This window comes from Nycticebus coucang, chromosome 3 (genome assembly GCF_027406575.1).
Source record: "Nycticebus coucang isolate mNycCou1 chromosome 3, mNycCou1.pri, whole genome shotgun sequence".
Classification (NCBI taxonomy): domain Eukaryota; kingdom Metazoa; phylum Chordata; class Mammalia; order Primates; family Lorisidae; genus Nycticebus; species Nycticebus coucang.
The window spans coordinates 128637492-128648969 of record NC_069782.1 but is presented as its reverse complement, the minus strand read 5'-3'; positions in this window follow the sequence as shown (position 1 = coordinate 128648969).

Here is an 11478-nt window from a genome sequence, read left to right as displayed (position 1 = left end):
AAAGACCTACATTTCAGAGTAGGAGCTGAGAAGATTTAAGAAAGAAGAAATAAATCCTAATGTCCAAGGTCTCATCCAGACCAATTCCATCAGAATCTCTGGAAATGGGATTCATGCATGAACACTGTTTAAAGCTCCCAAGTGATTTCATGTGCAGCCAGGGTTGAAAACCATGTTCTAGTAGTTTTTATGATGCATAATGGGTTTTATAGGAAAGAAGTTGTTAAAGAATAAAGTTCATTGGATTTAAGACCCAGATACAATGACAGTCTCATTTTTCTGAGAAACTTGAGGCTCAAAGGGGCTAATTAATTTTGGACCTTAAACAAGTCATTTAATAAATTTCCAACCTCCTGCTTACTTCTCACTGTCACTGATGCAACCCCTCTCTTCCGTCTTCCCTCCCTCTATTGCTCCTCACCTTAGCACAGGTTTTCTACTACCCTTGCCTTGGGACTTTCTGCCTCTCATGCCAAGGCTGTTGCAGCCATTCCAAAGCCTCTAGGTTCAGATTTTAGAACACAGTAGGTCGGGTTAAAGGCTTACTTGAGGTACCTTCAGGAGCAGCAGGCCATACTGTCAGAGGAACTGTTTCAGGGACTCTCTAAGCCCAGAAGGGAAGGTTAACCTCAAGAAAGTGAGAGGGGGTATTCTGTATTTTGAGGTGCTGGAGGTGGAGATGCTCTGACTTCTAGCACAGACCCTCCTCAAAGACTCTAGCAGTGCCCTCAAGCTGTTTATAAGATGGCGTCACAGTCTGGGGCTGTGGTGTCGAGTCCTGCCAGGGGACACAGCATTTGTGGGAATTCTGTGACTTGAGAGGCAAAGGGTCAGTTTCTTTTCATTGACAGTGTTCTTTCTGCCCAGAGGTTTATCTCTGGGAATCTTGACTGGTTTCCAGGGTCAGGCTTCACCTCTATTGTTATCTGGAAACACAGGAACAGCCCTTTTGTCGTGCCAGACTGGGTTAGACAACTCCATTCCCCACAACCCTGTGATCACATCCTCTCCCATGAGTAAAGTTCCATATACTTCCAAAGCAGCTAGAAAAAGATTTTTAAAAAATACACAAACTGGCTCATTTTCTTCTCATATGCGTACATTGTGCTTGATTTATATTCCTCTGTGTACTTCGTCTTCTCTCTGGCTCCACAAAATTACTCACGAATGTGATCTAACATTGGAATGCACCCTGGAGCTTGAGGACACGCCTGGAATCCCCTGCAAACACCAGTCTTTCACTCATCGTCATGCACAGACAGGATATGCACACATAACCCCTGAACTCGCACGTGACTCCACCAGCTCACAGTCACGCTAAAAGTGAGTTCGAATTACATATGTGCTTCTTACACCTTGGCTCATGCAATCCCACCTGGAAGTTTGTGTACACAGAACCGGTTCATTCCTAGCAGAGCCAGCATCTGTGTTCACAGCCATATCAAAAACACACCTTTAGGTTCCTAAGAAACAAATGGCAACAGAGAAGGGTACCAGGGAAACTGAAAGAAAGGGCCTGCTCCTTCCTCTTCTGTCCTGAAGCAAAGGAACCAGGGTCTTATGGGCTAACTTGGTGTGTTGAGTTGCAATGTAGCTTCTCATTACAGATGCTGATTCTCTCTACTCCAAGGCCAAGAGCAGCAATCTGCTCCCCAGCAAGTCTGCTGGGTTCCTCCAGCTGTCCCCAGGGCAGTTCCCCCTCAGTGCAAACTCTTAGCATTTCCTGTTAAAACATTTCTGATAAATAAATGAATACATCATCTTCCCAACCCAAAGCAGATCTCAAAGCAGCCTACAAGCTACTCCGAGCTAAGGACCGACATGGACCACCCAGCACCAGCCCACTGGCCTAAGGCCAATGCTGCTTTTGTTTGAATTCCTGCATGAGTAACTGCTCAAGCTGACGCCAGCCAAACTCAGTGAAATATTATTTTTAATATTAAATAAATAGATGTTAGGGTGTGTTGATCTTTTTTTGTTCTCAGTAAATTGCAGCACCACAACCTAGAAGCCGGCTCTTCTTCTAGTCTAGTCATCCAGACTTCTTCAGATAGCAGAAGGAAGGTTGACATTCTCTTTGACCTCCCTCATGGGAACACTTACCCCCCAAAAGACAGAAAAGTCCTAGTTGGTGTTGACAGGACCCTATTTGGAGTAAGCTAGGACTTCAAATGGTAACAAGGCTAGTGAAGGATCACCATCCATTTTTGTTAATTTTTCTAATTTGTTGTTTCCTTTTAATATACAAAAAACACATGCTCTTTACATGAAAATCAGAAAGCACAGATAAACAAGAGAAAATCAAAGTGAACTACTCAGTAAGAAATGATGAGTCCTGAATTTAGGTGAATACCTTTCCTAGCTTTTATATATTTATATGAACATATCATACTCAGTGTATGTTGATTTGACAACAAAAAAAAGGGGGGGGCTCACACTGTATAAATGTATATTTGTTGCAGGCAACTGATTTTGGAGATCTATTTTATATCAATAAATACTGTCCTAAAACTCTACTCTTTAGGGCTGCGTAGTATGAATATGCCATAGGGCACTCAGCCTCCCACTATTGGATATTATGGTTGTTCTCAAGGTTTTGCTGTTATAACAATACTTCAGTAAAAAAAAAAAAAAAAAAAAAATCTTTGCTTACATCCTTAATTATTTTCTTAGGCTAAATCCCCCAAAACAGAATTTTAAGGCTTTGGCTACATAATGCCAAATTAGTCTCTGGAATGATTATAAAAGTTTACATCACCATCAGCAAGGAATCAAAATGTTTCCCTGATTGTACCTCTGTCACACAGCACACTATTCTTCAAACTCCATCTTTGATGGAATTTTTTTTTTTGGGGGGGGACCCCCAACCTTAAACATTTAACAAGAGAGGTGAGCAATATGGAACTTGTGCAAATCTGAGTGGTGGGTGGCTGCAGTATTGGGCGGCAAAGGGAGTACACCGCAAAGGAGGCCCTGGCTATGACGGCCTTAGGAAGGCTCTGGCAAGTAAGAAGACACTTTGACATCAGGCTGGGCTGGGAGACATGAGTGCTTGGAAGCCCCAAAGTGAGCCAAGACAAGAGGCTCTACCATGGAAATTCCCAATGAAGTTCCTTTACTTGGAGGGAAAAGACGCTGAGGTCAAGGAGGTTTGGGGAACCTGGCATAGTGGCTCGTGCCTATAATCCCAGCATTTTGGGAGGCCAAGGCTGGGGATTGCTTGAGCCCAGGGTTTTGATAACAGCCTGGGCAACATAGCAAGACCCCAATCTCTACAAAATATTAAATTAGGTGGCGGTAGTGGCATGCACCCGCAGTCTCAGCTACTTGGGAGGCCAAACTGAAAGGACATTCCAGTAAGCTCTGACTGTATGATTATTCAGTTATAGTAAGCTATGACTGTGTGATTATTACACCACTGCACTCCAGCCTTGGTGATAGAGTGAGACCCTGTCCCGCACCCCCGCCACTCCCCCCAATAAAAAAGAGGTTTGGAGAACACTGGGATAAGCCAAGTTAGACCAGTTCTTTCAGAGCAGAATTTGTCAGAACCTGTGCTCATGGGCATGGTGACATTCCAAGAGGCCAACGTGGATGGCAATGTTTGCTGAGCTTATTTGGCCACAGACCCATCCCAGCCCCATTGTTTTTATTTTCCACAAAGATTCTCCTGGATCTATCTATGCTTGGTGGAACACACTTTTAGAAACACACTCCGATGCTAGAAAGGGAAAATGGTTTTCACAGGAAGGGCAGAGGCTGGGAGATAGGACATCCTGTGAGGGATGAGGGAGAGAAGAAAAAGGGGAGGAGAAAATGCAGGAGAATTGAAGGAAAATTAGAAAAAAGGGACAGGAGAGAAGCACAAAAGGGAAAGGAAAGGGGAAAGATGCAAAGAGAGGGAGCAAAAAGCGTAAGAGAAAAAGGAAAAGAAAGTGGAGAACAGGAAAAGTCCCAAGAGAGAAGGGCCTTTATGACTAACCACCTCCCATTGCTTTTAGGAAAGACAGGAGTGCCTGTAATCTCCTAGCCCATTGTCCCTACAGGCCACCCCAGCCTCTGCCTATCACTTCCCAAGGTGAGTTGATCTGAAATATTTACATTTCACTGCCCCTTCCTCAATGGCTGTTACTGAAAATGCAAGAATTCATTCGCAAGGAAAGCTCAGAACATGGAAATAAATGGTAGGTCCTAAGGCAACACAGGCAAAAAAGAGTAAAAAATTCCAAAAATATTTACTCACTGTATCTTCTATCGTTGTTGTGTAGCTTTGTGTTGAAGCACAATAGGGCATGACTAAAACAAAACAAACTCACTCAACCCAGCAGGGAAGCTTAGTTGCCTAAAGAGCATACAAACCAAATTGACAGCTTTTATTTAATTAATTAATTAATTAATTTTTGAGACAGTCTCTCACTATGTCACCCTTGGTAGAGTGCCCTGGCGTCACAGCTCATAGCAACCTCAAACACTTGGGCTTAAGCGATTCTCTTGCCTCAGCCTCCCAAGTAGCTGGGATTACAGGTGTCCACCACAATGCCTGGTATTTTATTGTTGCAGTTGTCTTTGTTGTTTAGCAGGCCCTGGCCGGGTTCAAACCCTCCAGCCCCAGTGTATGTGGCCAGCACCCTAACCACTGAGCTGTGGGCACCGAGCTGCAAATTGACAGCTTTAAACACCAGCTGGGCCTTTCACCAGAGAAGGCCTGCTTTCCAAACCGAAAGCACCAAAGTGGTAAAATAAACTCCTAAAAGCTTAAATGCAGTGCATGTACACAGCACATAAACCTTTAAATTCCACAACAAAAAGATCGTTAATTATTTTAATAGAAGCTATTTGTTATTTTTTAAAAAGTCTTAAGTAACCCATGCTGAAATAGCAATAGGCATTTTGAAATAAACTCATGGCACATTAATCCAAATTTGAAACCCTTAGAATTCTCAGAAATATGGGATAGGATTTGAAGCAGTTACATTGGAATTGACATCATATTTCATTAGAATAGTGATTCCCGGCCCCTTAATCACCAGGATTCTTTTTTAGCATCGTTCCCTGCAAGAAGTCATTTCTCTTAGGTCATCACTGTGTTCTGTTGTCCACAATTGCCCATGGGTTTGGTTGTCATGCTGGACTGTTAGGTGATCAATAACATTCCAGAAATTTCCGTAATTTCAACAAATGTAAATCATAGTGACTAGCATGATACACTCAGGGTTAGCGAATGGAGTTCATATTATTCTATTCAAAAGGAAAGAAACTTGACATTTAGTTAACCTAGTCAACCCCATCACAGATAAGGGGAGTTGGGCCTTCATAAAGAAAACATAAGCCATTATTATAGACTTAGCAAATGTTCCAGGAATCCAAGACCCCAAGGATGGAAACCCCCACATTGGAGATTTTTCTGTAAACCTTCCAACTTTCAACAATTGTGGCATTTTTTAGAGCTGATTCATCTTGAGCCTCTAACCCAGGGACAGCCAGTGATGGCACAAGTGCTGGTTTTCCCTCTCTGCTGCCTGTGTAGACATCTCTAACTCATCCCTACTCTTTCTCATTGAGTGGCTTTTCACCTCTCAGTGGTGTTCCATGCAATCAATTAATCAGACCTGGTGCTGAGATAAAATCCACTTGCCTTTTCTGCTCTGCCCTATATCTTAAGGATATAGGCTCAGATTCCCCTGTGTAGGGAAGCCTGATACCCCACAATAAAGATAGAAGATGTAGAAACGAGGGGAACTAAGAGATATAGGATCATATGAGAAGAAGACTCTGACTTCTCTCCCACCCCATTGACAGCTGATTGTAAATGTAAATTCTCACTCTTTTTGCCTCCCGTATCGGAGTGAAGAGGAAAGGTTAGTCCAAGAATGGATTATTCTGGGCTGGGTAAACCATTCACAGTGGTCTTGGGATAATACTGGTATCACCCTATGTGGCCACAGGGTTGGGAGTTCCTAATCTCTCAAGTCCTTTTTCTCATGTTAACTTCTTACAGTTTGACAGTCCTGTGAGAAGGCAGAGAAGGTGCTGTCCTTCCTTTCTCTCATGAGAAAAGAGAAGCTTTAAGACCAGTGATTTGTTAAGGTCAAGATCAAGACTAGGAAGAGAATTGGAAAAAGAACTCAGATTTGAAAAAAAACTCTTGAGTCCAGTGTTTTTTCTGATGCTCTTGTGCTTCTCATGTTGGGATCTGAGAATCCCAGGGCAGAAAGGGTGGGGCTAAGTAATTATTTCAAAGATTCAGGTAAAATGGCCATTCTCAAAGATTTTAGGGAAATATTTTGATATTAAGATATATATATGTGTATATATATAGGCTAAGTATGGTGGCTCATGCCTATAATCTTATCAGTCTGGGAGGCTGAGGCAAGAGGATCACTTGAGTTCAGAAGTTTGAGGTCAGCATGAGCAGGAGTGAGACCTTATCTCTACTAAAAATAGAAAAATTAGCTGGGCATCATGTCAGATCCCTGTAGTCCCAGCTACTTGGGAGGTTGAGGCAGAAGAATCGCTTGACATCAGGAGTTTGAGGTTACGTGAGCTGAGCTATGACGGTGACATTGCACTTTAGCTGGGGTGACAGAGTGAGATTGTGTTTAAAAAAAAAAAAATATATATATATATATAGGCACTGGATGAGGTGGTTTGCACCTGTAATCCCAGCACTTTGGGAGGCTGAGGCAGAAGGAACATGTGAGGCCAGGAGTTTCAGAGACTAGCCTGGACAACAGTGATAATCTATTTCTGCAAAATAAATAAATAAAAATTAAAACTTAACCAGGCATGGTAGTGCACACTTGTAGTCCTAGCTACTCAGGGAGGCTAAGGTAGGAGGATTGTTTGAATTCAGGAGTTCAAGGTTATAGAGAGCTATGATTGCTCCACTGCACTCCAGGCGAGGTGATAAAGAATAAAGCCCTGTCTCTAAAAAGCAACAAATGCACATTATAATGTAGAATGCAGAATTTACATGACTTATTTATTTATTTTTTTTTTGAGTCAAGGTCTCCCTCTGTTGCTTGGGCTAGAGTGCTGTGGGATCATCATAGCTCACTGTAACCTCAAACTCCCAGGCTCCAGGAATCCTCCTGCTTTAGCTTCTGGAGTAGCTGGGACTACAGGTACGCACTGCCACACCCAGCTAATTTTTCTACTTTTTGTAGAGACAGGAATCTTGCTGTGGTGCTCAGGCTGGTCTCAAACTCTTGATCTCAAGTGTTCCTTCTGCCTTGGCCTCCAAAAGTGCCAGGATTACAAGTGTGAGCCACTGTGTGCAGCCAGGATTTGCATGACTCTTCATGATGAAATACAAGGTTTCAAAGATACCGGCATTAATGGAAATGGACTTTCCGGCCATATCTTCAGAGCCTTGATGATGAGGGGTCATTGTTCTCTGAAGTTCTGGTGGAAATGGGTGAGAAGTACTGCTCCTCACCATGCTGCCTCTCACCTCTGCTTTTCTCTTCCCTCTTCCTCTTCCTTGTTCTTCTTCACCTTCATTTATTTAGGTGATATTTCCACTGGCCCAACACCCTGTATGCCGCTTGCTTTCAAGAACATTTCAGAGGCATGGGACTGCTGTCAGACTGCAGTTATGGGGGGAAATGATTTTCCCGGGGTGATGCAGACAGGGTTGGGAAGAGATTGAGTCACATTCTAGGCTGAGTCACACTCATTGGTAAGGGTGGACATGCAGTAGAGCCACTCTGCTGACAACACGTACCCTAAGATGCCTGGATCAGCGCATTAGTTAGCTCGGGCTGCCATAACAAAAAACCACAGACTGGGGGGCTTTTTTTTTTTTTTGCAGTTCTGGAGATGGGAAATCTGAGATCGGGAGATTAGGGTACCAGCATGGTCAGGGTCTGGTGAGGATTCTCTTCCTGGCTTTCAGATGGCTGCCTTGTTGCTGTGTTCTTACATGGCAGAGAGAGAGGCTTTCTAGGGTTTTTTCTTGAAAGGACACTAATCCCATCCCATCATGAGGGCCCCATTCTCTAGACCTGATTCAAAACTAATCACCTCCCAGAGGCCCCCTTCTTCAAATACCATCAAATTTGGGTTATTAAGGCTTCAGTATATGAATTTTGGGGGGGACACAGTTCGGTTAGGATGACTTTATTTATTTATTTACATATTTATCTGAGACAGAGTCTTACTTTGTTACCTTCAGGGGAGTGCTATGGTGTCACAGCTCACAGCAACCTCAAACTCTTGGGCTTAAGTGATTCTTTTGTCTCAGCCTCCGAAGTAGCTGGGACTATAGGTGCCTGTCACAACACCCAGCTATTTTAAGAGATAGGGTCTCACTGTTGCTAAAGGCTGGTCTTGAACTGGGGAGCTCAAGCAATCCACCACCTCGGCCTCCCAGAGTGCTACGATTATAACCATGAGCCACGGCACCTGGCCCACTTAAAACTCTTCAATTCCTATTTTAAACATTTACTTGGATGGTAAGAAAACAAGATGATTTTTTTGCCCACCCCAGACACCACAGTTTTTTAAAGGCTAGATTTAGACCTTTTATTGAGGTACTCTAGATTATTTCTGGTATTACTATGTTATTTTTCTCCTAAAGTCTACCTTTCCATTTTTACCCACCTTGATAATAGAATACTTTAGCATTTTCTTCCCCCCCGCCCCAGATGGACTAACTTCAGGGCCTATTAGAATTACCAGCATCACATATCTTCTTGGGAGGGTCAGAAAAGCCCAGCCAAGTTTTGGGTAGGATACAGCAAAGGCCAAATTACTGGGGCTGAAGGTTGAGAAGCATATCCTTTGCCAGGTGCTCAACAGTTACCTAGTCCAGGCCCTTAGGAACATTATTTCTTCTGATTGTCACTGCTTCCTAGTGAGGTCTGTATATAAACACCCTTATACACCCAGACACCAGACAGCTTAAAGAACTTGCTTGATTCTCGCAGCTGGTATCCTTGGCTCTACACCTTGGTACCATCTTTCTTGGTACAGGACATTGCCTTATCCAGTCTTTTCCTTCTATTCTAAGACTTTATGATATCCACATGTCTGAATTCCTGGGGCACTGACTGCCTTTTGTAGGACTGAAAAGCCAGCTGGGAAGAGCTGGTGGTGGAGTTCTGCAGTAAGAGATGAGTCATCCCAGCTTTGACTTCCCTCCATCTTCTCCCCTTTCCATCTGCCCAGTTCCTTTGTGTTCTACCAGGTCTCCAGCTGCCATCACCTCATCTGTGCCAAAGGACACTTCCATCTTCCCCCCTGAGATAGCCTGAGTGGAGACAAATCTTCTTCCTCCCTTTGTTGAAAAGGAGCAAGGAAAGCACTTTTCACAAGTTAAGAAACATTTACTAGGAAAGTAAGATGACCCAAAGCCAAACTGCAACCAGAAAAGACAGAAGCATCAGAGTAGATAGCCTGATGGAGGGAGAGCCTCTTCATAATCTTAACTGCAGTCCTTCCAGAGTGGCTCGGGGTTCACCTACCTGCAAGTTCTGCTACTCATATGCACTCCCAGATCCTCTCATGGGGAAGCAGAATCCTGATTCCTTCATCATTCCTCGGCCAGTAATAAGTCTGAGTGGCTGGAAGGACCATTGCCCCTCAGGAGGTAACCTACACATTTCTCCAAGGTGAAAGTTACATGTCCACTTTACAGATCTAGAACTGGGCATCCTTCTCTCTATGTCAAGGCATGGGGGAAAGTGACATATTGAACGCTTAGTGTGGAAGCAACTTGGTGCAAGTTTACTCCTCAAGGCCACTCCCACAAACAAGGTATTGTAAACAAGGCCACTCCCACCACCAGCTGTGAGACCTCAGGTTGGGCAAATTGTTCAGCCTTTCCAAGTACCAGATCCTGCAGGAAGAGGGATCGAAGAGGTCACAGTACTCGACAACCCCCTAAAATGATCAGTTATTAGTGACCCTGTGAGCGAGGTGGTAATAGTCCAATTCTGCAGATGAAGCAGGCTTTCAACTCAGGCCTGCTGAGATCAAGGCCTGTGTTCTTTCTATTTCCCCAATGCTGCAGCCCTCATCTGAGTGTGTGTTATTATACTGTCTTGCACCATTACCAGACTGTGCCTTCACGAAGACCATAACAGCCCTAAGGAAATAACTGTTTGAATTGAATGCATGAGTTCCCATGTTAGTGAAAGGAGAGGAAATGATTTTAATTTGAGAGACAGCAAACCGCTCATACCAGAGGCTAATATAGATCAATTCATTTAGACAATCAGTTAATATTTACTGAGTACCAGAGGGTACCTGGTCCTATTCATACAGATTCCACTATTTTAGATGCCTGGAGGGAGTGAGAAAGGCAAGTGGGACCACCGGAGGAATGGGAAAAGCTGGTTAAAAACACAAAATCTGAATAATTATTTTTAATGTTATCTTGTAATCATCAAACTGGCCTAAAATGATTAGATTAAGTAAAAGATGACAACACAATTTGATTTGTAATAGCTGTAGTAGTTGCTGTGACGTTAGAACATTTTTCCTCTTTTTCCTTGACTCCTGGTTTCATGAATACTTTGCACAATCTCATGAAGTTAATGATTTTAATTTCTAAGTTGGTACAGAGTCCGAATAAAGGTTTTTATCAGACTGTTGCTATGGGCAGGAAGTAGCTGTAAAGAAGACACTAGGCCTAGGATGGGAGGACAAGATTCCAGACAACAGGACTTCTTAGCCTTGAAGATGGCTTGTGATCCTTGACATATTCATTTGATTTAAGAAGGGGACAAGAGCACAGGTAGGAATCTCAAAGGTCAGGGCATCTGTGGTTAGTTGAGGGTAACACCACCATTTCTGGGAAGGCTTGATGCAGTTAGGTAGTAAATAGATTGGTGAAGAAGAAGAACAAGAGGGAGGATCCCAGGCCATGCATCCCTCCGTGTGGGCATCTGCAGGTTGAGACAGGTAAGACAACAGACAGGTTAAAGCAGGTTGGATTATAGATGACACAGTGAGAAATGGCTTGTAGGAGCAGCTCCTGAGCACAAGTCCTCAAAAGTAGCTTTAAAATAGGAGTGAGATGAATCCTGGGACCTCAATTCTCTTGCAGTCAATTTTGAATCATTAAATAGATTTTGGTTGATTTAGAAAAGGAACTTTTTAAGGCAGCCTAGTAGCATGCCTCCAAGCATACAGAATTTGAATCTCCATCTTCTACAAGCTGAGTGATCCTGGTAAATATTTAATCTTTGGGCTTCCACTATCCTGTCTGTGAAATGGGAATGGCGTCCATACCTGCCTTATTTGGTTGTTATGAGTATTAAATAACTTGATGAAAGTCACATGCTTGGCATTGTACTCAGACATAGAAGGTGCTCAGCACCAGGTAGCAATGGTTATTATGAACATAGGACCTAGAGCAGCCACGTTTGGTTTGTCGTCTCCTTGGGGCAGGTTCTGTGATTTTGTCTTTAAGTACTCAAATTATTTAGTTTATTGTTGTCGTTGTTAATAAAATAACTCAGCTATTTTGAA